Source organism: Drosophila elegans, unplaced genomic scaffold (genome assembly GCF_018152505.1).
Source record: "Drosophila elegans isolate 14027-0461.03 unplaced genomic scaffold, ASM1815250v1 contig_788, whole genome shotgun sequence".
Taxonomy (NCBI): domain Eukaryota; kingdom Metazoa; phylum Arthropoda; class Insecta; order Diptera; family Drosophilidae; genus Drosophila; species Drosophila elegans.
In genome coordinates this window covers 67,112-84,430 of record NW_024546141.1, presented here as the reverse complement: position 1 = coordinate 84,430, position 17,319 = coordinate 67,112, and the positions used below count along the sequence as shown (strand labels likewise).

The 17,319-nt window shown below is 45.7% G+C and overlaps 1 protein-coding gene across 1 annotated transcript in view; it reads right to left on the bottom strand.

The window, feature by feature from the left end:
• Window positions 1-17,319, bottom strand: part of LOC108138498 (inactive dipeptidyl peptidase 10) — a 252,831-nt gene that overhangs the window by 219,801 nt on the left and 15,711 nt on the right. The window lies entirely within an intron of this gene.

The following is a 17,319-nucleotide window of genomic DNA, read 5'->3' as shown; positions in this document are numbered from 1 at the left end:
TCAGGAGGGAATTCCTCGACTTCTTCCTACCACCTCGATATTTCGAGCGGTTGGAAGATGAGATACGGACCCACGTGCAGCGGAGAGGAGAGCCTTTCAAGACCTACTTGAACGAGCTCAGAACCAAGATGCAGCAAGCCGGTTATCGAGAAGAGGAAGAATTGTACCGGGCATATGAAAACATGGCTCCAGAATACCGACTGTATATTAAACGCAGTGAGTTCGCGACTTTGACACAGTTGACCCATATGGCCACAGAATATGAGAGTGTCAAACAACTCGAGACGACTCGACGCGAGCCAAAAGTAACCACGGACCGGAACCAAGAAGAACCTCAACTTCGCCGATCGCCGAACCCATTCCGGAATCCGGTGAATTCAACACAGACAGGACACGTGACCCATCAGATGATCGGTCAATAAGGACATAAGGCGGGCTTGTAATCGCTGTGGAGAGAACGGACATCTCCAAAGGAACTGCCCCAACCCACGTCGGGATTTCTGTTGGGACTGTGGGCGACCAGGAGTTTTGACTATAGAATGTTGCCGTCGAAATGCGTCGGGAAACGGAGAACGCCTCCGCCGGAACCCGGGTGCGGCGGAGACGAACGGAGCAGCAACCCGACCCCAGTAAAACCCCCGTTGAGATTACACGGCGGGCTCAACACAGCAGCGATAGAAGTCGGAGGACAACGTGTGGACGCCACCATCGATACAGGGGCATCGAGGAGTTTCGTCAGTGAAAGTTTTTCTCGACTGGCCGCGCGTGCAGACGAGTTACAGGATGTTGTCACTAGAATAGCGTGAGTCGATCGGTCATGTCTGGATGTGACAAAACTCTGGCGAACCTCGGTTACGTTGGCCGGCACTACGGTGCTCTTACCCATGTTAGTAATGCCCACCATGTTAGATCGTATAATACTTGGAATGGACTTCCTCAAAGTAGCGGGAACTCAGGTGCGATGTGGTCGAGCTACCCTCGACTTGCAAAATGAAGCCCAAGCGGCTGGAGACCATTTTTTACAGCCAGTGCTTATAAAGGCGCGGGGCAACCAGGAGAAAACGGTACACCCTGTTGCGGTTGGTGTCCATTTGGGAACTGCCAGGCCAGAAGAAGCAGAGATACCCAGTCCTATTCCCACGCGAACTATAACCCCGAACCTCAATGCCGGTGCGCCCATTAGGATGGGGACGGTAGAAGACGAAGAACAGCGACAGAGCACATTATTGAGTCCGGCGCAACAAAGCTTCATCGATCGGGAACTGGCCTTATTCGAGAAACTGCACGGGGTGTCTCACGTCGCCGAGCACACCATCGTCATGCGCGACGACAAGCCCGTAAAACAAAGATATTATCCCCGGAACCCCGCGATGCAACATGTCATCGATGCCCAAGTAGACGAAATGCTCCGTGACGGGGCCATTGAACCCTCCAGAAGCCCGCACAGCGCTCCCATCGTATTGGTCAAGAAGAAAACTGGCGATTGGCGCATGTGTATAGATTACCGTCAGTTAAACGCACACTCAGTGCCCGACGCCTACCCAGTCCCGAGAATCAATCACATTCTGGAGAAATTACGCCACGCCCGATATATCTCCACGTTGGACTTGAAGCATGGCTATTGGCAAATTCCCATGGCTAGGGATAGTCGCCAATATACAGCGTTCACGGTCCCTGGGAGAGGAAGGTCATGCCCTTCGGGTTGCATTCTGCCAGCGCCACGTTTCAACGCGCTCTGGATAGTGTAATCGGCGTGGAAATGGAACCGGTCGCCTTCGCTTACCTAGACGATATTATTATCATAAGCGCGACAGAAGAACAGCACTTTACTCATCTCTGAAGTTTTCCGCAGATTGCGGGCTGCGAATTTAAGGATAAATCCAAAGAAGTGTTGCTTCTTCAAGCAGAAACTCGTCTACCTCGGCCACGTCATCAGCAGTGACGGAATTCAGACTGATCCCGAGAAGGTGTCTGCGATCAACGGGTTGAAGGCCCCCTCTAACTTAAAGGAACTCCGCCAATGGATCGGGATGGCCTCGTGGTATCGGCGATTTGTCCCTAGCTTCGCGACTATCGTGCAACCGATTACCGCGCTACTAAAGAAAGGACGGAAGTGGACCTGGGGACCAGAACAGCAAGCCGCCTTGGAAGAAATTAAAAGATGCCTGACTACTGCTCCCGTATTAGGCTGTCCGGATTTCGACCAGAAGTTCATTTTGCAAACAGACGCGAGTGACGTCGGCTGGGGCGTAGTTTTATCACAGGGCTCCGAAAGTCAAGAGAAGGTCATCGCATACGCTAGCCGCCGATTAACCCCCGCGGAACAAAATTACACTACCACGGAGAAAGAGTGTCTGGCCATAATCTGGGCAATCAGGAAGATGCGGTGCTACCTGGAAGGGTACCGATTCGAGGTCGTTACTGACCATCTAGCTCTCAAGTGGCTAAATTCTATTGAGAGCCCTTCTGGCCGAATAGTGCGTTGGGCGCTAGAATTGCAGCAATTCCAATTCGACGTACGCTATCGGCGAGGTAAATTGAACGTCGTGGCCGACGCACTTTCTCGACAGCCTTGTGAGATGCTGCAAGGTGCTGTCGAACTCGGGGACCACTGCGACTGGATCAAAAAGATGAAGGACCAAATACAGGAGGAACCCGAGAAATTAACTGACTACATGATCGAAAACGACCAGCTATACAGGAATATGGGCTACCGAGCTGACGATGAGGACTACTTCCCGTGGAAGCTCTGTGTGCCAACTTCCCGTAGAAACCGCGTCTTACGTGAATGTCACGATTCCCCGACTGCAGGACACTTGGGAGTCCGAAAAACGATCACGCGTCTGACCCAAAGGTATTTCTGGCCCGGTATGTATCGCGACGCGAAACGCCATGTTCGCCATTGTGAATCCTGCCAAAAGTTTAAGACTGAACAAACCAAAGCGGCAGGTAAGATGCTAACCCGGGTCGTCAGCGAACCTTTCGACATTCTCTGCGCGGATTTTGTAGGCCCGCTACCCCGGTCAAAACAAGGAAATACTATGCTTCTGGTGTTTCACGACGTATTTTCGAAATGGATAGAACTGATACCACTCCGGAAAGCCACCGCAGCTCAAGTGCAGAAGGCGTTTCGGGAACGCATACTTGCACGAGTGGGCATTCCCCGGAAGTTCGTGTGCGACAATGGAACCCAATTCACAAGCCGGGTCCTGAAAGACTATTTCACCAAGCTCGGTGTAGAAGTCCAGTACACGGCTCCATATTGTCCACAAGAAAATCCCACAGAAAGGACCAACCGCACTGTGAAGACGCTGATATCCCAACTGTCGGAAGGCGACCAGAGTTCGTGGGATAATACGCTGCCAGAGATATCCCTCGCGATCAATAGCAGTATATCGGATTCGACGGGGTATAGCCCCGCGTTCCTAACTCAAGGACGGGAACCACGCTTGCCTGCGATGCTGTATGATGAACTCACCCCCGGATCGGCGGTCGTGCATACAGGTCCTGAAGACAAGGCGTCTCACCTCAAAGGAATCTTCGACATCGTACGAGCGAATCTTCAGCGAGCGTCTCAAGACCAGGCGAGACATTATAACCTACGAAGGCGAGAATGGAGACCCACGCTCGGCGGTCAAGTTTGGCTGCGACAGCATCCCTTATCGAAAGCAGCCGAGGGATTCGCCGCCAAACTTGCTCCCAAGTATGACGGCCCTTACACCGTTACGAAGTTCACATCTCCGAACTTGGTACGCCTGCAACGTCCCGGAGATCGACGGCGACGGATCGCCAACATATCCCAGCTCAAACCATACTACGCAGAAGCCACTCCAGACAGGATCGATGACAGCGTCGCCGGACTGAGTAACCCGACACAGTAAGCAGCATGCAGCCGCAGATAAATTTAATATTCATTGTATAACCACCGTATAACCATTGTATAACCACTGTATAAGCCTCGTATAACCATTGTAATAGATTAAGACCGAGTCCTTTGTTAGCTACGCCGTCACGTAGGGAATTCGAAGGTTAGTTTACCGGCGACGGGCGCCTTTTTATCGCGCCGTCCCGTCTGGTCTAGTACCCTAACCTCCCCCTCGTAGTGCATGGGGCCTGTACGTGGACATCCGTCCCGTCTGGTCTAGTACCCTAACCTCCCCCTCGTAGTGCATGGGGCCTGTACGTGGACATCCGTCCCGTCCGGTCTAGTATCCTAACCTCACTCCCCGTAGTATTTGGGACCTGTACGTGGACACCCGGCCCGTCTGGTCCAGTATCTTGGTTCCCCACATCGTAGCATTTGAGACCAGACGTGGACACCCATCCCGTTCGGTCTAGTACCTTAGATTCCCCTCCACGTAGTGCATGTGACCTGTACGTGGACACCCGGCCCGTCTGGTCTAGTACCCTAGCTTTCCTCCTCGTAGCGCATGCGACCGACACGCGGACACCCGGCCCGTCTGGTCTAGTACCCTAGCTTTCCTCCTCGTAGCGCATGCGACCGGCACGTGGACACCCGGCCCGTCTGGTCTAGTACAATAGCTTTTCTCTTCGTAGTGCATGTGACTTGCGCGCGGACATCATTCCCGACTGGTCAATCGTACCGCCATCCTTTCTCCTCCAATCCCCCCTCGTGTCCGACAAATCCTATCCGGCTTGGCCTCGCCCGAAGGTCCAGCCCGGTGGATTTTTGGCATCCGATACGTCGAGAACGACTTGCGCGCGACGCAACCTCCCCGGCCCTACTCTCGCGAAATAGTATCCTAGCTTGGCCTCGTCTGAAGGTCTAGCCCGGTGAATTTTTGGCCTGCGACACGCGGAAAGCGACTTACGTGTCCCAATCGCGGTAGTGATCAGCGGAACTACCCGGCATCCTCATACTCGCGAAACCGTTCGTCTGGCTTGGCCTCGCCCCAAGGTCCAGCCCGTGGAATTTTGAACCCAGGCGCAAGGTACGGCGCGACCAACTCCGACACCAACTCTCTCTCTCCCGGCGTCTATGAGAACCTTCGGTGTGACTCCCCAAACGACTCATTCACTCGTTGAATGATACTCTCTAGTCCGGTGTTTCGGTGATTTACAAATTTCTTGTAAAGGACTCCTGGATCTGACTGAGATCTGTACCCCGGCCAGAGAGCATCCTTACAGAGGTCTAATTTGATTACTTTTTTTGACGTTTTGACAGAGTTCTCTAGAACAGGTATAGATTCTATAACAATTTTTTGGTGGCCAAGACAACAGTTTTTGGCTAGTAAAAGATGAACATTGATACAGAAATAAATTACCAAAATTCCAAATTTTCCATACATTACCTAACATTTTTTTATTTTTGTCGTCAATGCGCAGACGGAAGACATCGTCGCACAGCAATCGGATTTTGCACACGTATTCTGGACATGTGTACAGAGCTTTTAAGCCCTATTAGCGTTTCAAAGTCGAAAAAAAATTTTTAATGACCCGCCCTAGTGTCCATATCGCTAACGTCAATTCTTGCTATAACTTTCTTCCCATGCTTTAATAAGCAAGGTGAATTCGTTAATCGCAAGGTCACTACTTTTCGTGCCTCATCATTTACAATGACTTCGTATACGTTTGGCTGAGAAGCTTCATTTAGAGTTTGCCTAGGCAAATCTATTTTTTTTTGTTCTGTTCCTGCGCAAAAATGTTTCTGTTTACTTTGGTTTCTGGTAGTGACTTTCGGATTTTTATTATTCGTATGAATATTTTGTTTAAGTCCATTATAGTTATTCGAGATAATGCGTCTGCAATTTTTTTGTCATTTCCCTTAAGATATTTAACAGTAAAATCGTATTCCTCTAATTCAAGTCTAATTCTGGTTAATTTTGAACTTGGGTAAGTCATTGAAAATAGATATGGTAATGGTCTGTGGTCTGTTTTTACTGTGAAGTGTTTTCCATATATATATGAAGTCTAAAGTGTTTAATTGCCCAATGTATAGCTGCTAATTCTTGCTCTGTCGTGTTTTTATTATTTTCTTCTTTTGTGAATGAACGTGATGCGTATGCTACTGGTAGATACATTCCATTAATGCAAAATTCTTTATTAAAATCGGGATACTGTAATAATGTTGGTTTCACCAGTTGTATTTTAAAGTACTCGAAGGCTTTTTGACATTGATCTGTCCACTTGAGTTTTACATTCTTTTTGCAAATTCGCGTTATGTGTCGTGAAAAATCGTTGTCTGGTAGAATACCTTTGTCAGTAGACTTATGTTCAAGGAAGGTCACTTCGTGTCTGAAAAATGTGCACTTTTCAGGGTGCAATTTAAGGTTGTGTTTCCTGCATAAATCTAAAAAGTTTGTGAGGTTTTTAATCATATGCTTTTCTGAACAACCCATGACAATTGGGTCATCTATATATAGGAATACCTGTGAAGTCGAACCTTCAATGCAATTGACATCATTCTTTGGAAAGAATTTGGTACTATTTTTAAGCCATAAGGTAATCGTGTGAAACGATAGAAGCCATTGCTCGTGGAAAATGACGTTATACTCCGAAAGTTTTCTTCGAGTTCTCTTTGATGAAATCCTGACATTAAAACTGAGCATGAGAAGTATTTTGCTCTGCCTAGGTGCTGGAGTATGTCGTCTATTCTTGGTAATGGGAATTTATCGGGTAAGATTTTCTTATTGATTTAGAATTTTGGTTGTTAGTACATGCAAATTTTTTTTTCTGGGTTAGAATGCTCACTATCTACTGATTTTTACACGAATGCAAAAAGTTGAAAGATGGGCTAAAACACAATTGACAAAACGCTACAGATTAACTTTCAACTTTTGGCACTCTATACCTGGATGGCCGACTTGATAATTGCAACTTCCTTTTTAACTTCCATTTGGCGGCAGCAGCAAATTGAGCAATTAAATTTGCCGAAACGTCAGGCGCAACTACAAGGAACGGCAGAAAATTTCCAGCGACGAAATATTATTGAATTTAATTTATTGGCCGAACCGACTCGAATACATTGGTTTTTGTTGGTAATGTTTATAGTTTTTCACCGAAAAAAAATTAAAAACTCGCGAACTCTACTGCTAATCACGTCGGGGTCACCATGAAAATTTAATACTATTTTGTATTAACGACGCGAAAACTTGTGACTGCAGTAGTTCGACGATGTTAAATTGCGAATTTGTGAAAACTATTTCGAAAGCGCGACGAAAAGGAGTGGCTACGATGATGTTCGATTGATCACTGACTATTATATTTCAATAATTTCTCTTAGAACCTAACTTATGCTACGGTGGCGAGAGACGGGCCGAATTCGCAAGAGCGAACGGACGAAAGCTTTATTGGCTCCCGCTCTCGCCCTACAACTAGTGATTTAAATACAAGCGCTGAGTGCGCAAACAGTCATTATGTTTAATTGCTTAACATATACAATTTTTAAAATTTTTTAATTCTTTATTAGTTGTTGTTGGCTTTTATTTTTTATTTATTATTTTTTATACCCTTGCAGAGGGTATTATAATTTCAGTCAGAAGTTTGCAACGCAGTGAAGGAGACGTAAAGTATATATATTCTTGATCAGCATCACTAGTAGAGTCGATCTAGCCATGTCCGTCTGTCCGTCCGTCTGTCCGTCCGTCTGTCCGTCTGTCCGTCCGTTTATATGCAAACTAGTCTCTCAGTTTTAAAGCTATCTGCATGAAACTTTCCCAAAAGTTGTCTTTCTATTGCAGGTAGTATATAAGTCGGAACGAGCCGGATCGGACGACTATAGCATATAGCTCCCATAGGAACAATCGGAAAAATAATTGAAAAAAAATTATAACTTTGCTGTTTTTTAATTTTTTGTTTAGTTCTTCGATATATAGCAATGGTTAAATAATTCAGAATTATGGTTTAAATTTCATCAAAATCGGACGACTATAGCATATAGCTCCCATAGAAACAATCGGAAAAATAATTGAAAAAAAATTATAACTTTGCTGTTTTTTAATTTTTTGTTTTGTTCTTCGACATAAAGCAATGGTTAAATATTTCAGAATTATGGTTAAATTTTTATCAAAATCGGACGACTATAGCATATAGCTCCCATAGGAACAATCGGAAAAATAATTGAAAAAAAAATTATAACTTTGCTGGTTTTTAATTTTTTTTTTAGTTCTTCGACATATAGCAATGGTTAAATATTTCAGAATTATGGTTTAAATTTAATCAAAATCGGACGACTATATCATATAGCTGCCATACAAATAATAAAAATATATAAAAGAACAATCAAATAATTATGCTGCAAATCGTCATAGCTTCAATGTTTTTAAACATATACGCAAGTAAATCATAATTTTAATGTTTTCAAAAATATTTAATTCTTGCGATAGCTGCAAGGGTATATGAACTTCGGCTTGCCGAAGTTTGCTTTCTTTCTTGTTTTTTTTTAATGAAACCTGAAAGAATTGATATTTGTTATGTTTTTTTTACATTAGTATATATTATTAGAATTTATTTGGTTGATCAGGCCATTGCTATTTATTTAGTTGAAAATTATGAATGAAAATGTTTTAACCTATCCTTATGAACTATTTGTTTTTTATTTTTATTATTTGAAATTACTATGTTATCTTTTTTTTCTATGCTTTCAACCTAATTGGGTCCAGTATATTTAAAGTCTAGCTTATGCCCTATTCCATTTTTCAATAAAACCTGATCTCCTATTTTTAAATCAAAATCTAAACTATTTTTGTCATACCTATTTTTTGTTTTTGCTTATGAGCTTCTAACATTAATCTAGCTCTCTTAAATGTTTGTTCTAGTGTAAACTTAGATTCCTAAGCATAGTCTTCTACATTATATAGGGGTTTCATCATATCTATACTTTTAAAATGTGTGGGTAAATTTGAAGTTTTACCAAAAACTAACTTATATGGACAATAGTCATGTGCCATAGAGGGTGTTGTGTTGAAACAATATACTAAGTATTGAAGCCATACATCCCAATCTGTTTTATCAATTGAGATGTGTGAGCGGATGAACTCATTAAATGTTCTGTGGATTTGCTCCACAGTTCCAACAGTCTGGTGATGGTGTGCGGTAGAAGTTTGTTTTTGATATTTAAATCTTTACATAAATCTTCAAGTATTGAATTTTTATATTCTGTTCCAATGTCCGTAATGAACGTGTTCATTGGACCGAACTTCACAATACAATTTTCAAATATAGCTTTTGCTACTGTTTTTGCACTTTTATTTTGTATTGGAATTGCTTTAAGATATTTTGTTAAATCGCAGTGTTCAGGCCACGAAGGAGCACCCGGTATTCCCGGCTTTCCGCTCTCCTCATCTGCTCTCCGCTCTCACGCAGCTTCCCTTTTCCCCACCACGAAGTCTCCATGAAGTCTCCACTGCGCTCTGAAGAGCATTAGAATAAGTTAGAATAGTCAGTTCGATTTACATAGTGAATAAAAGTGGTTGCGCCCACACCCCTACCAAACACCTTCCAGGACCCTCCAGAGGACTCGGCCACCCCCCTCTACGTTCATTTTTGGTCCTTAGAGCCGGATAAACCCTTCCTTTTGTAGGCGTTTTCCATTAACCAGGTTTTATTCAACATTTGTGGGCGGAGGTGCTTCAAGAAACAGGCGGCTTATGTACAAAATCAATATTTGTTTTTCTTGTCTGGTTAATTGAAAAATTCCAATTCCAACATTCCGAAAAAGCCCTAATCCATAAAAACTCCGCAATACTATTTTTTTAATCGTTCCACACACCTGCAGTTCTTCATTTTTTTACATCAAAACTGACACAACTTAAAAATACCATTTTCAAGTATCGTGTCCCATTCCAATCGTTCCACACACATACAATTCCGCATATTTGTTTTTTTCTCGTCTGGTTAATTGAAAAATTCCAATTCAAACAATCCGGAAAAGTCAGAGTCCATAAAAACTCAAAAATATCATTTTCAAGTAGCTTGTTACATTCCAATCGTTCCACACACCTAAAATTCCGCATTTTTTGTCATCCAAACTGACACAAAAATAGTGTGGCGAGATCCACAGCTATTCGCGTGCGTTTTTTGGTCTTAGTATGCCCGGTGCAGACAATAAGAAAAAGGTATCTGCTTCCCCCTTGAGCAAAACCAAGTCCACTGCTTCGCCGCTGGCAATCAAAAGCTCCAAGAGCCTACCAAGCATCGTGATGAAGCCGGCTACGCCAAAAACTCCAAGTTCATTAAGTCCGGCAAACCCGCTACTTCCAGTTCAAGGGTGACTCGATCCATACAACTGCTTACGAGTTAGCGTTAAATAAGTTCATTGCGGTCGCAGATCGTCTAAGCGATCTCGAAAGCAGAACCAACACTCCTGGGAACGAAACTACAAGCGTTTCCATGCTCCAAATCCATCGGGAGCAAGTCCGAGTGTTATGGGACAAGGTGGAGAAAGAGTTCGTATGCTCAGAGTGCATTACGGCAGCAGGCGAGGATGCAGCGTCCACATTACCCATTCTCAAGTCAAGGTATAACTACTGTTATACAGTGTATGAGAGATACGCCGCTCAGCTCACAGATATAATCCAACAGGGCACAGCTCCGCCAGCTCAAGCTCAAGCCCCTGCCCAGAACTATATCTCCTCTGGCTGTCGACTGCCTCCGTGCGACACAGAGGTTTTCTCAGGCGATTACCTACTTTCCGGGACCTTTTTACAGCGATATATATAAATAATCCAAGGCTCACGCTTGTGGAAAAGCTGTTCCACTTAAACGCTAAAACGAGCGGTGACGCGCATGCCATAATCGCAAATTCCCCTCTCACCAACAATGGCTTTCGCTCAGCTTGGGATAACCTAACTGAGCGGTTCGACAACAAGCGATTGCTAGTAAATAGCCAGCTTAAAATCCTCTTCAACCTCCAGTCGATTTCGCAAGAATCTGGGGCAGCTCTAAAGGAACTGCAAACTACGATTCAAGGCTGTCTGAACGCCTTGGAACTGTCCGGAATCCTGATTACGGATTGGGACTGCATTCTTGTCTATATGTGCACGTCAAAGCTCCCCAAGCTGACACTTTCCTTATGGGAGCAGTCCTTGCACGATAAAGCCGCAATTCCAAAATGGGTTGACCTGAACACCTTTCTCAGGTTCATGAGCGCCATCGAACCCTCGAGGCCATAGATGACGTGAGACCTTCTGGGTCAAGTCATTCGTAGTCCAAAGCAACGAACGCTAGCGGGTCTTTAAGCAGAATAAATTCTTATGAGACTAAGATAGTTCCGAAACCGAGACGTTGCGATCTGTGCTCAAGGGAAAGCCACCCTATACGCACTTGTCCACGTTTCCTCCAAATGACAGCGGGCCGCCTATATCCGAAACAAGCAATTGTGCTTGAACTGCTTTGCCCGAGGGCACCAGCTTTGGGACTGCACAAGCACCCACACCTGCCGCAGTCGCCACCATACGCTGCTGCACCGAAGCAACTCTTTTGCCAGCCCTCCAAGTCGGCCTGATGTTCCCATGTCACGACCAGCAACTTCGACAGAAGGCTCAGCCGCTTCCGATGACCAGTCGGGAGTGCAAGTCTGTTTTGCGTCCGGTGCAAGATCGGTTCTGCTGGGGACAGCCATCATAAATATTTGCCACCTGGGTTCGAATTTCCAAGCTCGTGCCCTTATCGACTCAGGATCCGAAGCAACATTTGTGACAGAGCGTCTGTTCAATCTTTTCAAATTACCCTTCCAAGTCGTCCAAGCCCAAGTCTCAGGCTTAAATCAGACAGTGTCCGCTCGGTCCAAGAAGCTCTGTCATTTTACAATCAGATCTCCAAGTAGGCCCGCTCTGCAGTTAGAGACGTCAGCCTATGTCCTTCCTCAACTGGCAGGGAATCTACCTTCCTACCCAATTCCGCAAGACTTTCTTCGAAATCTTCCCGATTTGTCATTGGCGGATCCGAAGTTTTACGAGAGCGCACAGATAGATGTTCTGATAGGAGCCGACATTCTGCCTTCGGTTCTCCTAAATGGGGCAAAAACAAACATCTGTGGCTCCCTCCTAGGACAAGAAACAATTTTCGGGTGGGTGCTCACAGGGCCAGTATCCGCTTCCACCCAGAGTCAGATTGCCACCTTCTCTACGCAAATTTCCTGGCTTAGATAATGGCTTAGATCAAATCCTCATCAAATTCTGGGAGGTGGAGGATCTACCAATAAAGTTGGTAAAGGAATCCGATTCCGTCTGCGAAGAGAATTTACTCCGAACGACCACGAGAGATGCGAACGGCAGATACGTCGTAATCCTACCTTTTCGCGACCCGGAACTTCCAGGGTCAGGGTTAGGGTACTCCAGGTCTTTTGCGTTATCTCAATTTTTGAGAAACGAGCAACGCTTAAAAAGAGACATTCCACTAAAGATAGATACGACTCAGTGATTCAAGAATATCTGGATCTGAACCATATGAGAGAGGTCTTTCCTACCCACGATTTCGCCAGCTACTACCTTCCACATCATGCCGTACTTAAGCCTGAGAGCACCACTACAAAGCTGCGCGTAGTATTCAACGCATCCAGTCCTTCTGCGAATGGGGCCAGTTTAAATGATATCCTTCATGCTGGCCCAGTCTTACAGGCCGACCTTACCATTCAAATCCTAAAGTGGCGGTATTTTCAATACGTGTTTAGCGCCGATATTGAAAAGATGTATCGGCAGATCTGGGTAGATCCGATGCACACGCCTTTCCAGCGGATATTGTTTCGTAATCCTGATGGGGACATCCGAGAGTTCGAGTTGAAAACGGTCACCTTTGGAGTCAATTGCGCTCCGTACCTTGCCATTCGCGTGCTTCAACAACTGGCAACTGACGTACAACACAGCCATTCTAAAGCGAGTGATGTCATTCGTCATTTTATGTATGTAGATGATGTCCTAGCTGGCGCCGACTCTAAAGAAGACGCTCGGCTCTCGATTCAAGAGCTACAAAGTGCCCTCAACTCCGCTGGGTTTCCATTGAGAAAATGGACGTCCAATCATAAGGATATTTTGGCTCCCATTCCGAGTGACCATCTCCTGCGCTCCGATTTTCTGGAGATCGATGCCGAATGCACGGCAAAAACGCTCGGTGTCCGTTGGAAAGCCACATCTGATGAATATTTCTTTGTTCCGCCCGAATTATCCGATGAATCGTCCCTTACAAAACGCCAGGTTCTGTCACAAATTGCCAAATTGTTTGACCCTGCAGGGTGGATCGCGCCCTTCGTAGTGCGTGCGAAAATCTTCATGCAGGAGATTTGGCTGCAGGACCTGGGGTGGGACGACGAACTTCCAAGTGATCTGTGTCTGAGATGGCAGAGCTTTCTACAAAGCTATTCTGCCTTAAATCGAATCCGCATTCCAAGGTGAGTCTCCTTCCGACCAGAATTCAGAGTCGAGCATCACGGTTTTTGTGACGCGTCTCAAACGGCATACGGTGCTGCGATCTATGTACGAGTGGAAGTGGGGCATACGACTATGGTGCACCTTCTCACTGCAAAGACGCGAGTTGCGCCGGTAAAAACGGTATCGCTTCCCAGATTAGAGCTTTGCGGGGCCTTGTTACTTGCTGAAATGGCAGCAAGTGTTCTTCCGAGTATGCCAATACTCACATCCGAACTCTTCTGCTGGACAGACTCCACCATTGTGCTCGCATGGTTAAACAAGCCAGCTTGCCAGTGGACTACTTTTGTTGCCAATGGGGTGACCAAGATTACCCAGTCTACAAAGGCCGAGAAGTGGTCGCATGTTCAATCCGAACACAATCCCGCAGACCTGGCCAGTAGAGGGGTAGCACTTCAGGAATTGGTCGACAATCCTCTTTGGTGGCAAGGTCCCGCATGGTTGCAAAAGCCACGCAGCCAATGGCCAAGTCAGGGCGACAATTCCCCAGCGACCGAGCTAGAGAAACGTCCCCTTAAGTCCCACGTCGCAACTATTTCCTTGCAAGATTTCCTGCAAGATTTCCTTGACCGTTTTTCCAAGTTCGACAAAGCACTGCGGGTTCTCGCTTATGTCAATCGTTTCATTCACCGATGCAAAAAACAAGCAAAACCCTCTGATAAGCACCTGCTAGCTGCGGAAATTTCCGTCGCGGAACGACTACTTTTTCTGAATACTCAGCGCAGAGACTTCTCCCGCTTAAGTGAAAAGCGCTCTGTGACTTCTTCAAGTTCTATCCTGAGCATGAACCCGTTCATAAATCAACATGGTCTGATAAGAGCGTGCGGTCGCGTGACGGCCTCCGACAGCCTTCTATATGATGAACGGCATCCAGTTATTCTTCCATATAGCTGCCCACTTTCTCGCCTACGTGTCCAGTTCACTCATCGCATAACCCTCCATGGCGGCAACCAGTTAATGGTACGACTCATTCGGTCAAGATACTGGATACCAAAACTAAAGAACTTAGTAAAGGCAATAGTAAACTCCTGCAAGGTATGCGTTATCTACAAGAAAAGGCTACAAACACAGTTGATAGGCACTTTGTCGTTCTCCCGACCATTTACGTACACGGGAATGGACTTCGCCGGCCCATTCGAAATTAAAAATTATACCGGAAGAGCATGTCTCATAACAAAAGGATATGTGTTAGTGTTCGTTTGTTTTTCCACCAAGGCCATCCACTTAGAGCCTACCTCTGATCTCACGACCGAGAAGTTTCTCGCCGCTTTCGCTCGCTTCGTTTCCCGGAGAGGGTGTCCTCGACAAGTCCAGTCTGACAACGGAAAAACCTTCGTTGGCGCTGCCGCCTTGCTTTCTCGCGACTTCCTTCAGGCTGTAAAAGAGTCTGTGACAGATGCCTATGGTCATCAGCAGCTCACCTGGCAATTTATACCTCCGGGAGCCCCTCACATGGGAGGCCTATGGGAAGCTGGTGTTAAAAGCTTTAAAACACTGTTCTATAAGTCCACAGCCACTCGAAAATATACTTTCGAAGAGCTTTCGACGCTTCTGCCAAAAATTGAAGCTTGCCCAAATTCCAGGCCACTCTCCCCTATGTCCGAAGACCCTACCGAACTATTGGCCCTGACACCAGGTCATTTTCTTGTTGGAAGACCTCTCCTGTCTACCGTGGAACCAGAAGTCAAAGGGGCACCAGGTCTATGATCAACCGCTGGCAGCATCTAAAGGCTCTCCATCAGCAGTTTCGTATGCGATGGAAGGAAGAATACCTTAAAGAACTCCACAAGCGCAATAAGTGGCAGGCCCCCGCGAAGAATCTTCACGTCGGCGACATGGTTGTCATAAAGGACGAGAATTTGCCTTCCAACGATTGGCGGCTCGGCAAAATTAACTCTGTCTTCCCAGGAGCCGATGGCAATGTCCGTGTAGTAGACATCCGCACGGCACGCGGGGTTGTCAAACGTCCAATAACCAAAGTCGTACTTCTGCCTGTGGAGCCTCCAAAACTTCCACAATAAATTGCCCCACATTTTTTAGTCCTAAGTTGTTATCCACAATTCCTAATATGATTTCCCTTTATTCACCTTCATTCATCCATGATCTAGATCAGAAAAATGGCTCCCCGAACGCGCACCGAAGAACCCCTGGACGGCAGACGTACTCGAGGTATTAAATCCTACCGTTGCCGAGTCTGCAAGGGAGTCCATCCTCTACGGAAGTGTAGCAGGTTTCTGAAGCTGAGCGCTGAGAAGCGGCTTCGTGCAGTCTTGGTAAACAAGTATTGCTCGAACTGTCTTGCCCACGACCACTCGAAAGCTGACTGTGGTAGTGGAAAATGCAAGAAGTGCCAACGGAACCACCACACGCTGCTGCATATGCATGAGCGTTCTAATTCTGGGCAGCGTTCGCGCCGGCAAAATCCGACGCCTGCGTCAAGGCAGCGCTCAGCCTCCCCTACACCAGCTCCGTCGCTTTCATCGCTGCTACAACGTCACAGCGTCAACGTCCTTCCGACTGCTTCGGTGATGGTGAAGACCGGAAGCAAGACTTTCGAGACCGCAGCTTTAATCGACCCTTGCACACCAGTGAGCTGCATCGACGCTTCTCGGGCCGCCGCATTTCGGTTGCCAACGACCAGTGTTGGTGACGACAAGGTGTGCAACGCGACGATCCAGTCCAAATGCTGGACGACCAAGATGGAGGTGGTGTTCAAAGTCGAGCCCAAGGTGGGTATTCGCACACCGACTCGGACACTCAACGACGCCGTCCGTACCAAATTTAAGGGCATACAGCTCGCGGATGAGTGGTTCTATCTTCCCGCCACAATTTCTGTCATTCTTGGGGCGGACGTGTACCCCAAGGTGATCCAGTCGGGGTTCCTCCGATTGCTGTGCGACGATGTCTTCCGTCTGCGCATTGACGAAAAATATAAAAAAATTTTGATATATTTACGAAAAATTTCAAATTCTAGCAATTTTTTCTGTACTTACATTATTTCCAACTTTTACTAGTCAAAAGTGGTATTCTCAGACACTAAAATACGTATGAATTGCTGTCGAACCTATATCTATTCTAGAGTACTCTGTCAAAAAGTCGGAAAAATTAATCGAATCGGACCGTTTTTCCACGAAATCCGCTGTTTACTCACTTCACCTTGTTGAAAGTTAATGTCGAAAGATTGCGTGTTCTTTAAATTTATTTCTCGAAAATTATAATTTGAAATTTGCATCTCTTCGCCACCTTAGATTTACTTGTGTGAATCGTTAGTGTGTATGTAGACTTGTTGTTCTACAGTTGTTTAGTTTGTGTATCTCAAATAGTTCACAAGTGAATCGTAGTAAAGATGTTTATCTGCATTTATCCACATTGACATGAGTGTATGTCGAAGAAATCTTACATTGAACATTTAAGGGCATCCTACAGATTTCGATGGGCGCATGCTGCCAACTCGAGAGGATGCTTTAAAGTATTACTTTTACGTGTGGCATGGATTAAAAGAAGATAAGAAAGGTAGCAACCCATCTTTTAGAGAAGCTGCTTCTTCAGTGCTGAAACGCGTAACTGACGTCTGGTCATCGGCTTCCATTCCTGTGGTGAGCGTTACAAGAATGGAGCAACTGTTAAAAAATGACGTTTCTACCTATCAACAGCTAAACAAGTCATTTAAAAGAGACAGAGTGATGCTTTCAAAAAAAAAGTTTCTGTTTTTCATGCACAGTTTAGAGTGTTGTTTGCTGTAGCTGCCTGCAAGTGCCACCACTCCATCTGTAAATGCTCTTTGCAAAACAAAGTGGCAGCAGCGGAAAGGGAGTTTTTGCAAGATCAGCGTACAAATCGGAAAATGATCATAGGTCCGGTGGATAAGAAAACTACGGCTAAGTTGCGTAAACGAAAAGAGAGGAAAGCCATCGAGGATAACAGAGTTAACTAGAGA